This window comes from Anser anser, assembly GCF_964211835.1.
Source record: "Anser anser genome assembly, chromosome: 15".
Taxonomy (NCBI): Eukaryota; Metazoa; Chordata; class Aves; order Anseriformes; family Anatidae; genus Anser; species Anser anser.
This window is the reverse complement of record NC_139736.1, coordinates 6,942,116-6,962,571: the sequence shown is the minus strand read 5'-3', so window position 1 is coordinate 6,962,571 and position 20,456 is coordinate 6,942,116. Positions and strand designations below refer to the sequence as shown.

General features: G+C 42.8%; 1 protein-coding gene across 3 annotated transcripts in view; it reads right to left on the bottom strand.

The window, feature by feature from the left end:
- Positions 1 to 1,788: 1,788 nt before the first annotated feature.
- LOC310882115 (uncharacterized protein) overlaps positions 1,789 to 20,456 on the bottom strand; it is a 179,802-nt gene continuing 161,134 nt past the window's right edge. For all 3 annotated transcript variants that reach the window (XR_014572812.1, XR_014572813.1, XM_083800405.1), the window contains one exon: positions 1,789 to 14,987. The gene's annotated coding sequence lies outside the window, so the exon portion shown is untranslated. The remainder of the gene's footprint in view (positions 14,988 to 20,456) is intronic.

Sequence of the window (20,456 nt, the reverse complement as noted above, 5' to 3'; positions counted from 1 at the left end):
TAACCCGGCTGGCAGCTAAACACCACACAGCCGTTCGCTCACCCTCCCCCCTCCCTCTCTGGGATGGGGGAGAGAAACGGGAAAGTGAAGCCGGTGAGTTGAGATAAAGACGGTTTATTAAGACAGGAATATAATAATAACAATAATAATAATAATAGTGATAATGATAATAGTATTAATAATAATAATGTGTAAGAAACAAGTGATGCACAATGCAATTGCTCACCACCCGCTGACCGACGCCCAGCATATCCCCGAGCAGCCGGCCCCCCACCCCGGCCAGCCACCCCTATATATTGCTTAGCATGACGCCAGATGGTATGGAATACCCCTTTGGCCAGTTTGGGTCAGCTGCCCTGGGTCTGTCCCCTCCCAGCTCCTGCTGCACCCCCAGCCTGCTCGCTGGCAGGACAGAGCGAGAAGCCGAAAAGTCCTTGGCCTGGTGTAAACACTGCTCTGCAACAATTAAAACATCAGCATGTTATCAGCGCTCTTCTCATCCTAATCCAAAACATAGCACCCTACCAGCTACTATGAGGAAAAATTAACTCTGTCCTAACTGGAACCAGGACACTCACACAGTGGCTTCACTACAGAGACTCCAGGTCCCTCTCCACTGTTCAGGACATGGTTTGTACAAATGGCATCTCATCCCAAGCGCTTGCTCAGCAACATTCACGGTCCTTTCCAAAAAAGACCTCCAATAGTTCACCAAAATTGCATTTAGTCTGTAGCACCCCCTGGAGCTCTTATGAATACAATTAATTTCTGCAGATCAGGACAAAAATGCAGAGGACTCTATGCTGTATTGACTTAATATATGTCATAATGGCCCTGTCTGGACCTAGACTGGCTATTATTCATTTGAAAGTTCAGCGCACACCAGAGTGCAGCCTTTGCACGACTTGCCCTTCCTGCAAGAGCTCAGGCTTGCAATGCAGCTGCTAGACCAAGAAATAAGAGCTTGAGCTCACAGTACTGGAAGCTGCAGCTTCATTTCCCCAGAAGCTTTGTGGGCAAACAGTTGTAAAAGCCACAAAAGCAGCCCCTGGTGCATTGCTGGGTGTGTTCATCTGGCCTGTCTGGCCCGTGCTGGCTCCTGCATCCCCCTCGCTGTCCACAGGAACAGAGGTTTCTGGGTCTCGTGCATGGAATTACAGATGCCATGCAGAAGGCAAAGACCCCAGGGTGAGGGACACGTACTGGCACCTCAGCGCTGCTGCTTAAGGGCCAAGCTTGTTGTTTGGGATCTCTTCATAGCAATCAAGCACCTCTGAGGAGCTGTCCCCTGACCCTCAGCCCTGAGCCCTGAAGCCGAGCCATTAGTTTGGCTGTTGGTGGACTGCTGTGTGTTTGGCTTTCACGCTGCGCAGTAAACAAAGGGCACTTCACGAACTGTGGTTGTTTCCAGCCAGTGAAGCCTGATTTCACTCACCTATTTTCCAGACTTTGAACAATGAATACTAAATAGATAAGCAAATCTATGTTTTATCGTACAGAATCTCCCAAGTGCCTGAGGCTGTTTCAGGCCCAGTGGCTGAAGTTGGGTTAAATTAAGCACTGCTGAAATGCAGAGCAGACAGGGAACAGCTTCCCTTCTGAAGTCCTGGCAGCACAACTGGTTGAGCACAGGAGAAATCCTTTTAAGTGTCAGAGAAATCGTTTGCTTTGAAATCTCCATCGTCTGTGTTACTTGGTCTTTTAGCCTTACCTATTCAGCACTGGAGTTTCAGTGTCACAGTGTGACCTTCAGTCTAGCTCCCAAGATTTTTAATATCAGTCCTACCATTTTTTTCTAATGTTTTTTTTTTTCTATTTTATTTATTTATTTTTAATGAAACTGGGTCTAGATTCATGTAATCTGTTCGTGGGTAGCGGAAGAGCAAGAGAAATGAGACTCCTTCAGTGAATTCTTTTTACAAGTGACGTGTCTCTAATGACAGTGGTGGTTTTGATATGAAAACATAGAATTAATTGAAATATTGATAAAGCTGCACTTCAAAGCAAAATGAAGCAATCTACCTTCTTTGGTGCTCTTCAGCTTTGCACCATTTCAGGACCAAGTGCTACAAACATCTGTTTATATGGAGAGAGTGTGATTACAGTAAAATCTGATCTATGTGAATACATTTTTACATCTTTTTCCATGTATTTTCACTACATCATTCTACTATTTAGGTAGAACTTCTGGAATTTCAAAAAATTGATGTAGCTCCCTGATCCTGACATAGTTCTACCTAAAAATGTATTTGTGACATTCAGCTTAACATTGTGCAACTTCAGTCCTAGCATTCAGCTCACTTTTCTCAGAGTTCAGCACATCCATTGGTAAGTGCAAGCCACCACAGATTTATCTTTTGTGAAAAACCTTGTTTTTCGTACCAAATACAGACTAGGAGAGGCAGGCTTCCCACAGAAGTTCTGATCAGAAATGAATGTCAGCTGTTAGCTCCAAACTTGCATGGTTGTAATCGCAACTGCTTGTATGTGCCAGAAGAAATTGGAATATTTACAGCTTTGCAGAGCAGCCGGAAGGAAACAATTACAAGTGAAATACAAATAGACAGTCATATACACAAATATATGGAAAAAGCACAAATACGTGCACAGACAAGCACATTCACACTCACAGATAAGTAGGATGCCAACAGAAACAAGCAAAATGTGTTTGCAACTAGAAAACGGTTCTGAAGGGGCAGAATATAAAAACATACAGAAGCAGGGGACAGGACAAGCGTGCAAGCACAGAAGTCATAGTAGCAGCTTTTCTATTGCAGGACTGAAGGCAAATAGGTAAAGGTGAGCACACTCAAACAGGTCTGGTTCTGGGCTGGGTTGAATTTACCCTATGTACATGACACTGTTTTTCACTGGGAAGGATAAAGCCAGGAAGAAGGTTTTGGGTGGATGGAGACACACCACTGTGTTTGCAAAGTCTGTTGAGAACATGCTGCTCAGGCCACCTGTGAAGTGCAATGAAATTGATGCTGCAGGCAGGGTGAGTGGGTACAAGTGGAGGCAAAATTTTGCCTCCTAAGGGTATGATGTCAGGTGTGGGGATGATCCCTAGGTCTTGGGACTTTCTGCCAGTATCTTTTCTGCAAGTTCACATATCCCCTCACACTCTTACTCCTGAAACTGCAGCTACTGAGTGCCTTATCACTTGGCCTGACAAAGTCATATTCCACCATGAGCACAGTAAATACCTGCATTTCTCCTGACGGTGCAAATATTTTGAATTGTATAGCTTTATTCTTGCTAGGTTTTCTTTGCCTCTGTGCTTTTTGGGAAATCAATACTCAAAGGAGCGACCTGTGTATCTCTGACTTGCATGCAATTCCAGCTGAACAGCACTAGGCTTCTAGCAGAAGGATTGAAAGAACAAAGAAAAAGGCTCATTTAATTTACCTTGAGGGATAGTTCATTTCTCAACTAGAGACAATTTGAAAAGCACAAAGCCCTATGCCAATATCTTAGTCACTCTCAAAAATAAAATTAAGTCTTTCTCAGTAGGAAAATAAATGTCAATGCTATGTACATTTGCATCCAGCAGCAATTCTGCAGCTAATTTCGTAGTAATTGATATGATGCTGTATTGCTTATTATGGGTGTTGTAGGATTAAACGTTCAGGTCTGAATCAGACTTGGTCTAACACCAAAGTGGTCGTTTTCTACCTACCTAGCAGGTTGACCAGTACACAACATTAACCAGAGCTGGCACAGAAGTTAAACACTGATGTCGAATGGTAACCTGAACGCAGTTCAGAATACTATGGGTCAGAAATGCTAACTTACATAGTTAAGGCTAAGTTAAATAGTTCATTAAGTTGCTTAATGAAACCAAGAACAGACCTGGACAATATGAAGCCAATACATCAGATTAGAAAAGAAGTTGTTATCTAACCAAGAAGCCATTAGATAGCTGGTAAGTGGATGTTTCTATGATTAGGATTTCAGAATGCTAAATTCAAACCAATACCATTTTTGAGTGATGCCAATAAGCATCTTTATTGTGCCTAAAAGTGACTGTGAGAGTAACTTCGTGAGAAAGGTGAGTAATGGGTAATCTAAGAAGTCTATGAGAGAGACATGGCTACAGAGGCTTAATTCAGACACTTGATAAATTCTTTTTAAATGCAGAACCACACCATCAGCTGGGGCATGAGGATGTATTTTCACTGACTGTCCAAATACACATCCTCTGAACACTGCTGCTCCGGCACTGTAAGGATGCTCAGCAGTTGGTAGAGTTGCAGCCCCAGCTCTGGGAATCACTACCTCTAAAATGAGCAGACAACAGTAGTACCTGTATGACTCAAAAGAAATCACAGAAATGACCAAAACTGCAATGGAATAAGAGAAGAGATGGGCTTTTGCCTTGCTCAATAACCCCTATTCAATCTTATTTACATTTAAGCTAATGGCTAGTTATTATCATGACTCTTTTCATGAGCATGTATGCAGAGAAACCAGCTGTCCTGCACAGACTTCCCCAAACCAGTGCTCTGCTGCTGTAGCAGCAGGTTGGAGCACACCTGGAACGTGCTATGTTCCCTTACTAGTCCTTTACTGGTGTACCAGCTCTCCGGCTGTGTGGCACAGTCTGTGCCTGTGGTATTTGTTCTGTCCACTTACGGCTCCTACAAGGCAATTCACTTGTTTGTTCCTGCTTGCAGTGCTGGGAATGAGGACTAATTGCTACCGGAGGATCTCGTTACTCTTTCTATAGTACATCAGCTGGACATCCTAGGCTCCATTACCTAGTGTAACCGCCGGCTGATGAACCAATCCTTTTATGTTAACAAGATGGCTTCGCAGTGACACTCCTACCGCAATTACAGTGACAGCACACTTAATGCTGAGATGGAAACAACGCTGGGCCACGTGCTGAAGTCTTTGTTCAAGCACACACAAAGGGAAGGACAGTGAGGAGGGATTTTCCTTGCAGGACAGATGCAGGAGAGCAGACGCGTTTGAAGCACAGGAGGAGCTTGGCTCCAGCTGACCTTGGAGTGCTCTCAAAGCACTTGCACTTGGTTCATGCTCTGAGCTGACTCCAGGAGGAGACCGTTTCTCCACACTGGCTCCCATGGACCACAGCCTTTGGGAATGTTCCCCAGGAACTCTGGCTCCAGCAACTGGGACTTGGTAACTCCAAAATTGCATCCAGGGAGCCCTCCCTGAAACTCGGACCAGCGTAAGGATGGCCCATGGGGGTTTGTTTCTTTTGAAATGTGCTCTTCACCAATCCACATCGTTTCCCTTTGACTTAGCAGATCCTTTTCAGCCTTCTGCAGCAAGCAGGTGTTTCTCCATATTTCCAGTCTGTGAACTTAAAGAAATTCAAAAATAATTTATCATTTTATAAATAAGTTATACAAGCTGTCATCACAAATCTGTCACCGTGCAGACAGGTGCAAACATGCGCAGTATGCAGAGAAAGACACTGATGCCAAGATCAGAATAAAGGATGTCTAAAAGCAATTACATTTCCAGGTATTAGGCAAACACAATTATTTAAAAGGCTAGTCAAAAACAGTTGATAAAATAGATAATTAAAAAAGATTGACCTGAAAGCTGATTTTAAATTATCCTGTAACGTGCACATAACTCAAATAATTGCTCTCTCATGACCCAGCTTCCATTAAAAGGAAGTTTCACCTAGGAAAAAAAACTATTATATATTCAGGACACGGTGATTCAAATAAATATATATTCTCCCAAATGCTGGAGATGATGTGAGGAACTGTATTAAAAAGTGGGAATGAATTAGCCCTGCATTGCAAACTGTAGTGTGGTCTGTCATTGTAATAAATCACACTCAAGAGGCATTGAAATAGAAAGTATGACAATATGGTAAATCTACATCAGCCTCAGACCACAGAAATGGTAGGTGAACTATCACGTGGGGATGTATAAAAATTAAGCTGAAAAAGCCTGAATAGTGTAGATGCTGAGATAACAGGGAGGTTTGTTTTTCTTCTTCGGATTCCACTGGCTCTTAAATGCCATCGGGGGTCCTATCGTGCCACGAGCACATAGCTTGAGAGAGAGCAGCTGCAGAGGGGAGATTATGTTTACACTAGGCTAGACACAAAAAGGCAACAAGAAGAGGAGTGAGAATTGCAGCAGAGGCAGATTAAAGGCCAGATTTCCAAATATATTTAGTTTGTCTCCATGAGGATGATGGAAAGCTTCGGGGAGTCTCAAATGCCCTCAGTGACCAAGCACAGATGTGTCTGGCACAAGGACGAAATGAATGCAGGGACCTGAGGCCAAATTCAGGTCCTGAGCACTGGGAGGCTTCTTGGCCACCCGACCAAGGTGGACACACCTGGCTGCCATCAAGATGAATTGCCGGAGAAGAAAGGCAGCGTTTTGCCTGGCTGTGCAGTCAGTGCCAACCTTTGTATCTGCGGCAGCGTGGAGTGTGAGTGGCTCAGACCCGGGTTGTTTGTGCAGTGCTCGCAGAAGAAGAAAGCCTCAGTGCCTCTGCTGCGAGCTGGTGCTTCTGACTCAGCTTTTAATGGGTCAGTGCTCAGCTGGAGTAAAGAAACTTAACTGCTGAGAGTGAGACTGCAGCAGTTTATTATACCCAGCTCTGTTGTTCCTGATCTTCTCGGTCACGGTTGATGCTCTCAGTACCTATGGCTAAATATGCATACTGGCAACAACACCATCAAATAAAAAAGAAATTAATTTTGACCCGTGGCTATCCACATGTATGCAATTGAGTGAAACTGGTTGTAGAACTTGATAGCACCAAAGGACATTTTTTTGAAGAAAATCTTGTTCTCCAGCTCAACCACCATGTGGCTCTGGCAGCCTCACTGCAGGAACACGAGAGCACCCGCCTTCAGTCTGAAGTGCTCTCCTCCCCGCGGAGCGCTGCCCTCAACCTGTCACTTCTCAGGAGGCTTCTTCTCAGGCAGTGTGCATTTTAAATCTAGCCGGTATGACAGTTTTCACTGCAAAAGGGGACAAATTAGTGAAAGCGGTGTGTATAGAAACTTGGTTATGCTAACTACTGAACAACAGTAACCAAGGTTCCTGGGAAATAACTAAATGGCTCAGGCTTATACAGTCCCTACCACCCATGGAAAAAAAGAAAGTCATGGAGGACTAGAAGAGCTTCCTGCCTTTGGTGCCTAAAGTAATGAGTTACAAAATGGCACGGCCTGAGATCATCAGTCCTGGATTTATTGACAAGTTGGAAAGCCCTGGGTAGGCCTTCGTTAGAAATTCAGCTGAGAGTGCAATCGGCTCCTATGTCTGTAATATTCTCGAAGCCCTCTGCAATTTCAGATCTGTTTGTTTGCCCACGATGCCTTCAAGTGATGCAGGCAGCCCCAGATTTTTTTTGTAGGTGGGATGTTGAAGCCCAGAGGCCATCAGGGTGAGTGCTGAGGGGCTGCAGGACAGCTGTGCTGAGGTGTGGTGTGAAGCCAGATTTTCACCACCACACCAGCAGGTCTCTGCCTTCCTTAGCAGAAAACTGGAGATGCAAACTGGACACTGCTAATTCTATATTGCAGGGTGTTGGGTTTTTTTTTTGGCTGTTACTGTTTTATTTTTTTTCAATTTTTTTAGCATGACTCCAGGCACAGCTTGTGACTTTTTGAACAGCGATTGAATGGAGTCGTTAGGAAGGTGCTAAGTTACTAATCTGCTTTCAGAGTCCAATTTTCACATCTGAGTCTTATGATAGGAGATCAAAGCCCCTCATTACGGTCCTGAATCCAATATTTAGTATACTTAATGCCCACTTCATATGCTTACAAGATGGCCTGGTTTCCACGTAAAACAATATCCGATTTCCTTTTGACACTTAATGAAGGGACAGAATGAGTGTTTTTAAGACCTCATTTCTGTGCTGTTACATGGTGGTGAAAAAGGACTGACTTCACTACTTGCCCTGTCATACAATCAGTACGTCAAAAGTGGGATCAGTCTGCCATATTTTACATGAGGGGATACAGGGGTATGCTCATTAATGCATCCGTCTTTCAAAAACTACCCTATGCTATCCCACAATCATCTTTGAAACATCCTGGACTCGGGGAATGTCAAAACTTCAGATGTGAGTGCACACTATTACTCCATAAATTGTACTGGAACTGATTAACCTATCAATCTCTATTATTCAGCTACTGGAAACGAGACACATGCTCCCCCGGGGATTTACCTGGAATGAGATCAAAAGGAAACTGCTTTCTCCGTTCCCTGCATGAAGGTTCAATATGTGTTTCAACTGGTGATGCTACAAATAAATAAATAAAAGAAGTGACCTGAATAACTTGAGCTATTCCCTTGGGATTAAGGCAGGAAACGTTTGAAACATGAAAAGTTGCACCCGTGTTGAAATGAGAGAAGTCCTAGTTAATTATTTAGAGCAGCCGAAGGCTCATCAAAAATTTAACCAAGATTTATTTCTCCGTGATTGTACAGGCACCACAATGTGCAGAAATGGAGGCTTTAGCTCTCCTAAGTGAAACTCTTGAGTTTTCACCTCCCGGCTTGCCAGTGCTGGCTCAGAGCAAGCAGTGCGTCCTCTTCTCTCGTCTGTCAGCGATGTACATTAGTAGGTTGGATTCAAATAACATTGCAAATAAGTAGCGTGCAGCATCTGAACTACTGCTGTGGGGCTCTGAGGTGGCCCACAGTGGCCTGTAGCTGTGGCTGCTCACGGCTATGACCATTCTTTGCCAGTAGATGAGACCAAATACAAACCGGTCTGCAGCAGAGCTCTGCTCCTCTCCTCTCCCTGGGGCGATGTAGCTGCCGGTTTTGTGCACACTGCCTCAGAGTGAGGCCTGGACCATTGCCCTTTTCTTTGAAGTCCATTGCATTTGTGATTTGCTTTGATCATTGCTGTGGAAAAGCCTGAAATGTTTTTCTCATGAGCTTGTATGCACACAGGCATGAGAGGGCTGAGCACTTCAGGAAAGGTGAAACTTTGAACTTATCTTGGCTGAGGGATCCTTGTGGGTCCCATCCAACTCGGGGTATTCTGTGATTCTGTGGCTTGGTTAGGGTTAAAGTAGCATTAAGTAGGACAAACTGATGTTCTGCCTTGGGAGACTAATGAGGAGGGAGCAATACTATTCTACCACTACTATCTGTATACTCAATACATACAAAAGAGCTTCACCTGTAAGGTGAGCAAGCGGGAAGCAGCCTATAAATGGCAGAGTACCGTAGGATTCCTAAAGCATCAGCTCCTTTCACTGGTAGCACTTGATGACAAATATCTCAATGGGGGCAAAAGGTCCTTGAAAAAAAAAAAGAAAAAAAAAATCTTTTCCCACCATCTCTGAGCAGAGAGGTCACAGAACAAGTGGAAACTCAGTTTCCATTAAAAGTTTCGGTCTCTCGCCATTCTCCCCAATTTCTGGAGCTTCCCACAACTTCTTCATGCACTGAGACACAAGAGAGGAAGAAACAGCTCTCTGCCTTGTGTTTCTGTGCTGGTTCTGCTGTTTTTTGGTTTACACAGCCTCACTGTATAATCCTAAACCTATTTAGGGAACAGAGCTTGGAGTCACTGCGCATCATCCTCACAAAAACGACTTGAAGCTCAGCGGCCATCAACCAGGGGCCCCATGCTAGGAATAAAGCAGAAAGTGGCAAAGCACAAAACAATGGCAATTCTTAATTTCAGTTAAATCAATCTGTGGTGTACCAGCTTGCAACCCCCCCAACTTGTGATCAAGAAATTATGGAGAGCAGGCAAACAAGGGGGAGCTGGAAGGAAGAACTGGTCCATATGAGGTGAGCTGAACCGATGTCATACAATTTGGTGGCTGAGGATATCCTAGTGGGCTGTCAAATCATGACTGATACCAAGAAAATGAACAGGGAGCAATTATTCATCCTTTCTCACAATACATGAAATACTCTGTATGGTGAAAAGATTTCTGGCAAATAGCTAAAATGCTGCCCCCCCACCACACTTGGTATTTTAATGCTCTCTAAGTAGTATCTAGGGAAAGAAACTGTACAAGGCTTGCATTTTCACTTGAAGTATTACTGTATATTTTGATTCATTTAGCTCAGTTCATGATATAATGGAGCATAACTGATGTAACTTGGCTTGATGTGTCTCCTTGTTACACATACTGGAACAATATCTGCAGAAACATTTGAAATTACACATTTTTTCAGACATCTATTTTAAGGATCAGTAACTTCAAACAAGCAGAGCACTTAGGCATATTTTAAAGGCTTATTTCCTGCAATCATGCACAGGTCATGGCTTAATCCTCATCAGAAAACACACACTTTGGGATCCTGATTACTGGAGGGGGCAGAGAAGGAAGGACATAGAAATGTGTCAAGAGTTTTCAGAAAGAGCCCAGACGTCTTGCAGCCAACTAGTAAATCTCTGTTGCTAATTTAGGAGTGAGATGATTTTTATTTTTTTTTCAATTTTTGAATACAGCACTCCCAGAGGCAAGATAAAATTGATGCTTCAGAGTATTGATTAGGAGAATTTATGCCACTGCTGAGCACTGAGCCTGTCCATGTGTGACACAAAAGGACAGCCTTAGAAGAACCAGCTGTCCTGGCAGGGAGTAAGCAGCCTAATGGGAGGAGCAGCTAAACCATTATTTCTTCCTTTTTTTTTTTTTCAGAATTACTGAGTTTCTTAGTACTTTGTAATAAGGTTTTTAATGGAAAGGCAGGCCTCTGAATTATTTTTGAGTGAGAAGGAGTAGGGCAGCTTTGCTTGGCCATATGCACAGCTTCTCTCCAATGAGATGGGCCAGCGAAAGGCTTCTGGTGTTTTACTTGACAAAGGGGGAAATATAACAGCTTTCCACAGCAGATAAGAACTGGATTCTGGCCCACTTTGAGCTAGTTAAGCAAATAATTACCTGTGAATAAATTAGGAAGAAAAATGCTAAATATATTTATTAATAGAGACCATATGTTTTTTGTAACTTCTTACCAAAAGGCTCCTAAAAGTACACAGCTACATTCGAGAGTTCCTCAGTCACGTTTTCTACCTACTGTTTCTATGCTTGCCACTTAGTAGACAGAATACTGATTCAGTGGATATTTAAAAACCTTACAGCCATCCCACTGAGGTCTGTGAATACATAGTGAAAGCCTATTTATTCAGTTCAAGCACACCTAGATGAAATGTCAAATACCCACATTTTTTAAGTAATTTAATTTAAGAAAGTTGAATGTTTGACGCTACAGTTGAATATGAGGTTTTCATGTTTTAGAAAATGAGGAAAGGGAATTTCCTACACAACTTAATTTCCTTTATTTTCACACACCACTGAAATGCCAATATTTTTGAAGCACGTACTTTTAAAAAAAATACTCTCTCATTAAGAACTATTGTTACTCTTATTATTAAGGGTTCTTCCAAACATCCTGAAACATTATTAGAAGCACTCCCTGTTCTCTTCATACAGTGCTGCTTAAAGGCTTTGGCACCTGGTGTGCTTTACGGGAGCCTCTGGAGAGAGGGAGCTGCTCTCTGTGCTTGCAGAGCAACCGCGAGCTGACTGGCCAGAAAATGAAGCGCGCACAAATCATATCGGTACCCACCTTCATTCCCAACCTTTATAGTCCAGCCATTGTCCGTTATCTCCCCAGAGACCACTCTAAAATAGGTTATAATTGTCTTCCCCTCCACATTTTTACCTGATGCCTTGTAATGTCCAGAGCAATGCCCAGGGGGTTGAGCTGCACAGGCAGAGGCTCTGGCTAATTGGTTCTGGTTCAGATATACGAAGTGTGGCAAGCAGCGGCAGGGTTTTAAGGTCCATTTAATCAGCTTGGTAATTCAGAAATTGATCCGAGCTTGAGTTGTTTATGTACAGGAGTGAATTCTGCTTGGGGAGGGATTCTGGCTTTTCTGCAACCTGCAGAAAACTGCACCAGTCATTGGAGATGCTACAATCAAAAAGCACTGGGAGCAAGAGAACTAATAACAGCATCGTAAGGAGAAACTTTGTCCTAGCATTGTAAAAAGAGAGGGTTTCAGGAGGTCTTTCAGCTGTCTTGCTGGAGCATGATGAGTAACCAAGCCGTTACACTGGCCATAAGGTGGGGACAAAAATGCTCTTGCTGAGCGCCCTGGCCTTTATGTGCACGTCTGCACGTGCCGAGCTCTGCGCTGCTTTGGCTGCCCCACCAGTGCCACCCCAGCACCCCGGTTAAATCCCTACTACAAGTTTTTGCGACCCACGTGCAATGCCGTGACTGTGGCACTGGTATTTCTACAGCAAATCCTGCAGGAAATACTTGAGATCTGTTTTCTCAGAGAGCCCATCTGGCTTGCCTCAGGCAGGCAGTGCAGGAGGCTGCAGAGGAGCCCAGACGCTGCTCGGGCACTACAGAAGATAGCAGCAACACCGTGCTGCGAGTGTGGCATGGAGTCCTGGCTTGCTGGGCAGCTGGTAGTTGTCAGGGTGCTCTCAAGCTTTTGTAAGTGGAGGAAAAGCCAAAGAGGCCCTGCATATTTCCTAAAGCTGATTTGTAAAATCCAGATTCAAATATTTTGATTTTTAAGCTCAAGTTTGATCTCACCACTGTGAAAAGCCTGTTTTTCCCTACCTGTTACACTTAGAAGCACTTCTGCAGATGAAAACTGAGACTTTCCATCCTGCAACCTCCCACAGACATATGCACGCACATTATGTCCCATGTTTAATTACCTTTCAAAACTGTCTTATCTTGGCACGAACTTGTCATTGGTTTATCTCTGCTCAGGATAAATGCATACCTAATCTTATTACTGGATGCACTCAGAGCAGGCAATCTCATTAATAGCCACCCTTAAGGGATTTTTATCCATGGATCAATTTCATAATTGGAACACAGCTACATAATATAGAAATATATTCCTTCAATGGCACAGCCGTTCGCCTGCTGGTCTCATGCTGTTCTGTCTTGCACATCTCATATATAAAAAAAAAAAAAGAGAGAGAATCCAGAAAGAAAGTATTTTTAAACCAGAGATCCTTCTTGGAAGCTTGTTAGGTTTTCAGATCACACCACAGGCTTACAAGCTTGATTTGTCAGGTTCATGATTGTTACTGGATATGTGAGTTCTATCATTTTTAGCCTGGGTAGTCACTAAGAATAGTTTTTCCTGGCAATACATTGAATTCTGTATGCTCTTTGTTGTAGCATACAGAATTCTATAATAGGAAAAAACCTAACTTGTTAGCTACATATCATTTTCAGAGCCAGCAGGAGCTGTATAGCTTTTAAGAATTAAATTATGTTCATTTATTCAGTGACTGCAAAATACCCTACCAAGAGCCTAATAGTTTAAAGGCTTCCTAATCAACTTTACTTCATCATTAAATAATTACGCTTCGTGTATCTGAAATACACTTTTGTCACATCTCATATAAAGGATAGTTAGTGAATGTGAGTCATTACTGAGGCTGTGAACCATTCATGATTAAACCTGAACCAAGCAAAGCTGCTTGGTTTCAGGTTGTGTGAACTGTTCAGCAAGTGTGGGCTGCTGCCAACAAACTTCAATCCAATTACATCCAAACCACTGCAAAAACTATATACGTGTTTACTGTACAGGCCCAAGCCCCGGCAAGCTTTATGGAATTTGGTGGACTTTTCTTTCTTTTTTTTCTCATTAAGATCATTACGGCTCAAATCAGATGGGATTAATGCTTCTTCCCCCTCCCACTGCACACAGTGAGGCTGAGCACCACTGAGGCTCTTGGAATATGTACGTGTAAAAACAGTGAGCGAGTATGTTAGTGTTTCTGCTGGCCGTACCTGTCTGTAGCTGTGAGGCAGGCAACTGCACGCAGGGTTTTTCACACTGACACCACTGGGCAGTGCTAGCCAGCTAGTCAACGCAGGAGAGACATTACTGTTATAATTCAAAAGGTGAGTAGTACCATTAGTGATAAAGATGATCAAATAAATAGCCAGAAATACATATTTACTGTTTGATTACCAGCAGATCGCAAATCATTCAAAATCAAACAACCTCATCAGCTGCCCATAGCCATCTTACCCAGGGTTGCCAGCCACAAAATGGTCTGTCCCTGCTGGCGTGATGGGAAGTAGGCTGCAGGGAAATGAGCGGTGTTCGTGGCTGCGTGCTCACGTTGCAGCTAAAATGGGCTTCAGCTGTTGCATAGACTGCACTGTGCTCATGCAAGAAAAAATTCTTAAAAAGAGCGGGATGGGCAGATGGAAACCCAAAGTGTGTCAGCTCATCTGAGACTGTTGGAGCTGCTCTACATGGTTGGAGGGCTGTTCCGCAGTGTTCCAAGGGGGAAGAAAGGCAGGGGAAATGAAACGGCCTCATATGCGTACTAAGACCCCCAGTTTGTGTCATGATGGCCGGTCACCACCAGACCTCCTTCCTCATGGATGGGATGGAGCGTCTGCTGCTTGCAGTCCTCAGATCAAATCTTTCCAAAACACAAGCTGCATTTCAAATAAAATAGGTAGACAACAGCATGCAGGATGTTGGGAAGCCAAATGATAGATTTCTTTCGAGCTTGCCATTCAGTTGCTTCATTTATATTTCCTTAAGCATGAAATTATGTTAGTAATTGTATCAGACAACTGTGTGAGATATATTAAATCATAAAACCAGACTGAAAAGCAGTCTAAAGCAATTATTAATTAATTATTGATTTATTCTGTCTTTGTTGATGAAATTATGCTCCTGAATTCAAAGCACTAGTGAAAGTGTATAGGGGTATTATTTTAATTCATAAAACTATCACTCTGCTTGGCTCCTGTGTAACTGACAGAACCAAAGTCAATGTTACTTAATGCAAATACAGCACCATCCGATAATGCACATTTGCATAATCTATATGAAGAAAAGTGACACCAAGCTCCAAAAAGGAGGAAAGACAAAAGTCCTGGCTGCCATCACGCCGCAGGGAGGTGGTGCAGCAGTCTGCAGCCCCACCATGGCCATGCGGTGCCCAGTGAAGCCAGGGGTGAGGAGATGAAGAACACAGGAGGACCTTTAAAAAAAAAAAAAAGTGAAAAATAAGGGAAAGCAGAAAACAGTATGCAGCTATGGGAGGTATGAGAAACTATGCTTCTGCTGGAAGGGAGCTTTAAGCCCATTGCAAGAGCTCCCCGGAGTGCTGTTGCAGTGCCACTAGCAACAGCAGCAGCCAACTTGCCTTGCTGGGATCCAGCCTCAGCCCCAAACACCATCAGGGAAAGGGAGTGACATCTCAGAGCAAAAGAGAGCAGTCTCTGTCCTTTGTCCATGCATAGACATCAGAACCAAGAGGCTTGGTTTTGTATGGTTTTGGTCATCTCAAATCCGTCAGGACTATGGCTCCCTATTACACTTTTCTGCTTAATCCTGTGATGGTAATACACACACAAAAATTCACTTGGCCTTCAAAAGGATGCTTTCACATGCTGCAAGAGCTGCAGGATATTTCTTGAGGTGTTGCAGACATTGACAGCTTTCATGAAAAAAAAAAAGCTCAAATCTCTAAGCCAGTGCTGAGGTACATGAAAAGTTCTTCAGTTCACCTTCAAAATACATTTTTTTCTTGCTTTCCAGGTCTCACACTTATTCTGCTAATGATTAAGGCTCTCCAGCACTTTAAAACAAAGCTTTTCACCTTTCGCTACTTTTTCAATCATCTGTGTGAGAACAGGCTTCTCACTGGCGTTTATCTTACAGTGTGCTCTCTAGCACCCCGACAAAACATATTTTGAAACAAGTTCCTTTTCATCGCTGAGCTTCCTGAGTGCCCAACAACCAACTTTTTCCTTTTCCCTTTTCCTTTTCCCTCGCCTTTCCCTACCCTTTCCCTTTTCCCTCTTCCTCTTCCTTTTCCTTTTCCTTTTCCTCTTTCTCTTCCTCTTCCTCTTCCTTTTCCCTCTCCTTTCCCTATCCTTTTTGTTTCCCTTTCCTTTTCCTTTTTTTCCTTTTTCTTTCCCTTTTCCTAATAAAGGCTTTTCCTTTTCTACAGCATTTTCCTCTGTGTGCCACCAGCCACATCGTTTCATTCACTGAAGTAGCCAATGGTGAGATTAGGCAAATACTTTGACTTTGCCCCTGCCTTTTGTGGTTGCCGTACCTCTGAAGATGCCATTCACCTCTAATTACAAGTCTGTTGAAATCATGCAGAGAAGGAACAGTGTAAGTCATTAGCCCTCCTAAATGAATGTGCAGCTGAGTAGCTAACAAAGGGATTAACACTTGACAGCAAAAGCGTTGCATGCTGAAGGAGAGGGTCACTGGGTGACTGCCTATTACACAGAAATAATTGCTATCCAATGCTGAGAGAAACCGATGGCTGCAGGCTGTGTTTACTGCACAGAAATGCATTTTTGCTGTCAGTTCTTACCCCCTCTGCATAATCCGCCCTTGCATAAAATAGGGAGAAGGCCTATTTTGGCCAGGGCATGGTGGGAAGAGGCAATGGAAGTACAGGGAACTGAAGCCCAAGAAAATTTGGTAGGAATCATCCCGTTGAACAGAAAACTTTCACTCCTAAGGGGGAAAAAAAAAAAGCCATACATTTTAAAGTTTTAACAATGCTGCTTCATTTGCTCCTCCATTTCCATAGTATGGCATCTGGCTTTTTTTTTTTTTTTTTTTTTTAAAGAGAGCTATTCAATAACATGATTATAAAGACACAGTGAAAAGGTTCGTGTTTGTCCACCACCAGTTTTTTTTCTTATTTAAGAGAATGCGATGGTTCAGAGCACTACCCACACTACTGTGAGCCTTTTGTAGATTAAGCTGTCCTTGGAACAATTCCTCCCTTACTGGTATTTTACCCTTTGCAGAATTCAATTCTTATTTACAGAGCTTAACAAATCTGTTCATTCTATGGCCACTAAGAAGAACTACCTATGGAGGACTTCAAAGCACAGTAACAATTACTAGATGCAATATGGGCTGAGTTAGGGGACTATGGTCATCACTGTCATCATGGGGCTGTTGATGAATTACTGAAATGTGCTTGCTAAAAACATGCCACCACATCAACATGATGTGGTAGGGAATAGCCTGTTTAGCAGCAAGTGGGATCTTACAGTTAGGAGAGATTTTTTGGGTAAGACTTCCTGCTGGAACAAATACTCATCACTCTATTGAAGTCATTGCAGCTGTTATGTTTCAAATGGGCTGAGATTTGTTCCTTGTCTTTAAGCAGGCAAGGATAAAGCAATGGCTAAAATGATTCAGGAGAATTCAGCACACATTTGGCATTAAAAAAGAAAGGGTCTCTGTGGTGGACTTCCGAGCAGGGATGCATTTTTCTTTTGTGCTCTACCTGGTGCTGGTTGCAATGCAGACCTTGTGACCTGATGCAGGGATGAAATAAATGCCAGACAAGAGCCCACAGAAGATCCCCAGGTGGGCAAGGCTTGGGGCTGGCTTCTTTTTTTCTTTTTCCTTCCTTTCTTTCTTTTAATGTTGCCTGCAATACATGGCAGAAAACCTTTTGGCCTTTTTAGGAAAAAAACCTGCCATTTCAGAGCATGTTACCTTCGTCGAAGAAATTTAACTGGACTATATATAGATACACTTTGACATCTTCAGCCCAATTTAAGGACAGTGGATTTTAGTGCAGGCATTTTAGGCTATCAAATGATAGCTGAGATGAAAATACCATAGAGATACATAACTAAAGCTGAGGAAAGACATGGGAGCAGCAGGGTGGTGGTGTACAATGCGAAAAGGATATTTACATCCAAACATCACACGCACAGTTGAGCATGAATTCACATTCGATCAACTTGCATTCAAACATACATTTATTAGCTATGGGTGGAAACAACTATTTTCAGTAGCAGAGTATGAGTATCACAAAGGTGAAATCTGTGACTTCTAAAAAAACCTTACCATGGCTAATATTTCCAAAGCCCTGCTGAGGAACAGCTTTTGAGGAGCGGTGATACCTTAGCTTCTCTATTATTAATCTCTTTTTTGGCAGTCTTTCTTTCTGTATCTTTAGTGACATGTCTGTTTTCCCATGACATGCCCTGCAGAGATTTGTAGTGAGTGAAGCTGAAAACAGGAATCTACATCTTCCCTACTGACATTTTAATATTTCACTAGGGTGCGCAAGCAGAAGAGCTGAGGTGAGCGCCGATACCCAAGACCGATGAGCCCAGGCAGCCACAGCCTCCTCGGTGCTCATGGCCACTGGCCCAGCTGAACAGCTAAGCAATACACCACCAAGAGCCCCTGCCACCCAGCACAGGAGGTATTCATGCATGCTCAAGCTACTGATGAGCAGAGGTTGGATGGAACGCCCCAAAAGCAGTGAATATGGGAATAAAAGGAAATTTAGCCATGAGCCAATGTGCATCCCACAGACTGTTTTCCATTCACTCCAGAATACTCCTTCCTCTTGTCTGATTAAGTGACATCAGGTTAGTATATCTGCCTGATTATTTAGTTCTCTGCATCATTTTGAGCACTGTAATCTTTCTAATTGGTGCAAATATTTTTTTTTTCCCAATGTTATAACAGCTTCTCTAGCTGGAGTTTTTCATGGTTGATTTTGCTATCAATTTCAGAAATCATGCAAAAGGACTCTGGTTTTGGTTTTATTCACTCTCAAAATTACCATGTTTGCAGACATAGAAACAGTATATAGGTCTACATACAAAGGAAATATAATGCCCTAATTAATTTTCTGCATCACTGAAAAGGAGCTTTTGTCAAACGGGGAAGGCAGAAAGGCAGACATTGCTGATGTCAAAGAGCACTATCCCAGAACCAAGCCTCCAGCACTATTTGGAAACAAAAGGTAAGAAGAGAGAGTAGGTGAGGTGAAAATGCTGATTATAAGTGGTATTTGGATGAGATAAGCAAATTGGCTTTTCTGATCTCAAATTTTAAAGTTTTCTTGCTGTGTTCTCACTCCATTCTGAGTCTGTCATATATTTTATTTCTGCAACCAGACTTCAGTCTATTTTTATGCTTCAGGCAATAACAGTCCAGATGAAAACACTCTTCCTTGTCCTTATTTGTTAAAACCCTAAAGGTTATTTCCTGATGATAAGAGGGCGGTCTCTGCCTTTTCAAAAGCACAGATTTTCTTTCATATAAACAGTCCTGAGCTGTTTGGTCCGGAGTGTTTTTTAAAGGCAAGCTGGTAATCAGCCCCTTAGAGATGCTTGCGTCTTTCAGAGCTGGACCAACAAATCCATCATACAGCTGGAAAAGCTCTTGGTCAGGACCATGCTCCCAACAGGCAGACTTGGAGAGAGAGTAATAAGGCAGCCTGCTAGAGGCTGATTTTTTTCTATAAGCAGTTGTATTAACGCATGGCTACTACAGATGATATTGATATTTCTCAACAGCTTGTATTTGCGCTTAGGCTTGCTCATGCTCTAACTACTTGAAATTCCTCTTGTGGCTTTTATCCCAGGATGTCTAAACAGTTTAGTAACATTCATTAAAGCACTGTGACACCCCCTTTATTGACTGAGCGAGCTTCTGCTGCCCACTTCACAGAAGCGTTCATCCTGAAAGACATTTAGTCAGTGAGAGAGGGACAGAAAGGGCTCGAGCAGCTCCGTTTCCAGGCGAGCAGCAGGCATTACAAAGAAGTACTAAAATTTTCATTTTTATAAGGAAGAAACAAAGTGGTGAATGTATATATAGAACGTTGAAATAAAAAGCTAAGGTAATAGTCTTCTAACACTCAAAAAGTTTGCAGAGAAGGTGCTTCTGAAATATTGTCCTGGTCAACAAAGGGAGAAGGAAAGGTGCTGGCTCCACATGAAGTAAAGGTTTAAATTAGGGATTGGAAAAGCTTCCTAATGAAGGATACTTAATCAGTGAACCTGGCTGCTAAGGGAAGCTGTAAAATCTAAGTTATAAAGGACCAATTAGACTAACACCTGACTGGAATGGGCACAGCAGGATTCTGCCTACATGCAGCGAAAATGGACTTAAAGCCACTATCACACTGTGGTGCTATTTTTTCAATCCCCCAGAACCCCACTCAAAACACTGAGATTTCATTTTTGCTATGCACGTATATCCCTAGACTCTGTGTAGGTCCTCCAAGTGCAGCTGTGTTTCCAGCCTGTCTCACTTGTATAGCACCAGCCTGTCTGGAAAAATAATAATTGTAAATCTAAATTACGAGAGATCAAAGCCCCCTCATGACCAAATCATGAGGATTAAAATTAATTTCATTATTCTGAGTAGAGCATCCTTCCCTAGGCAACAAAATATGTTCTTGATCCATGAGCTGGTACCTTATCTGAGCTCAGTTAGGGATGTCTCTCTCTGTCCCCTATGCTCCAGTGTGTGTGTATATATATATTATATGTATATATTTTAGGGGTTCAAGTATTTACTCCAAGGTTTACTTTCAGCCTTCAGTGAGGTAACCAAAGGCTTTCCCTAAAGTTCCCTGATCTGACTGATTTAGCTTCCTGGTGTACTGAATGAGCAGTGTGGCCATACCACTCACAGCTCCGGGTTCCTAGCT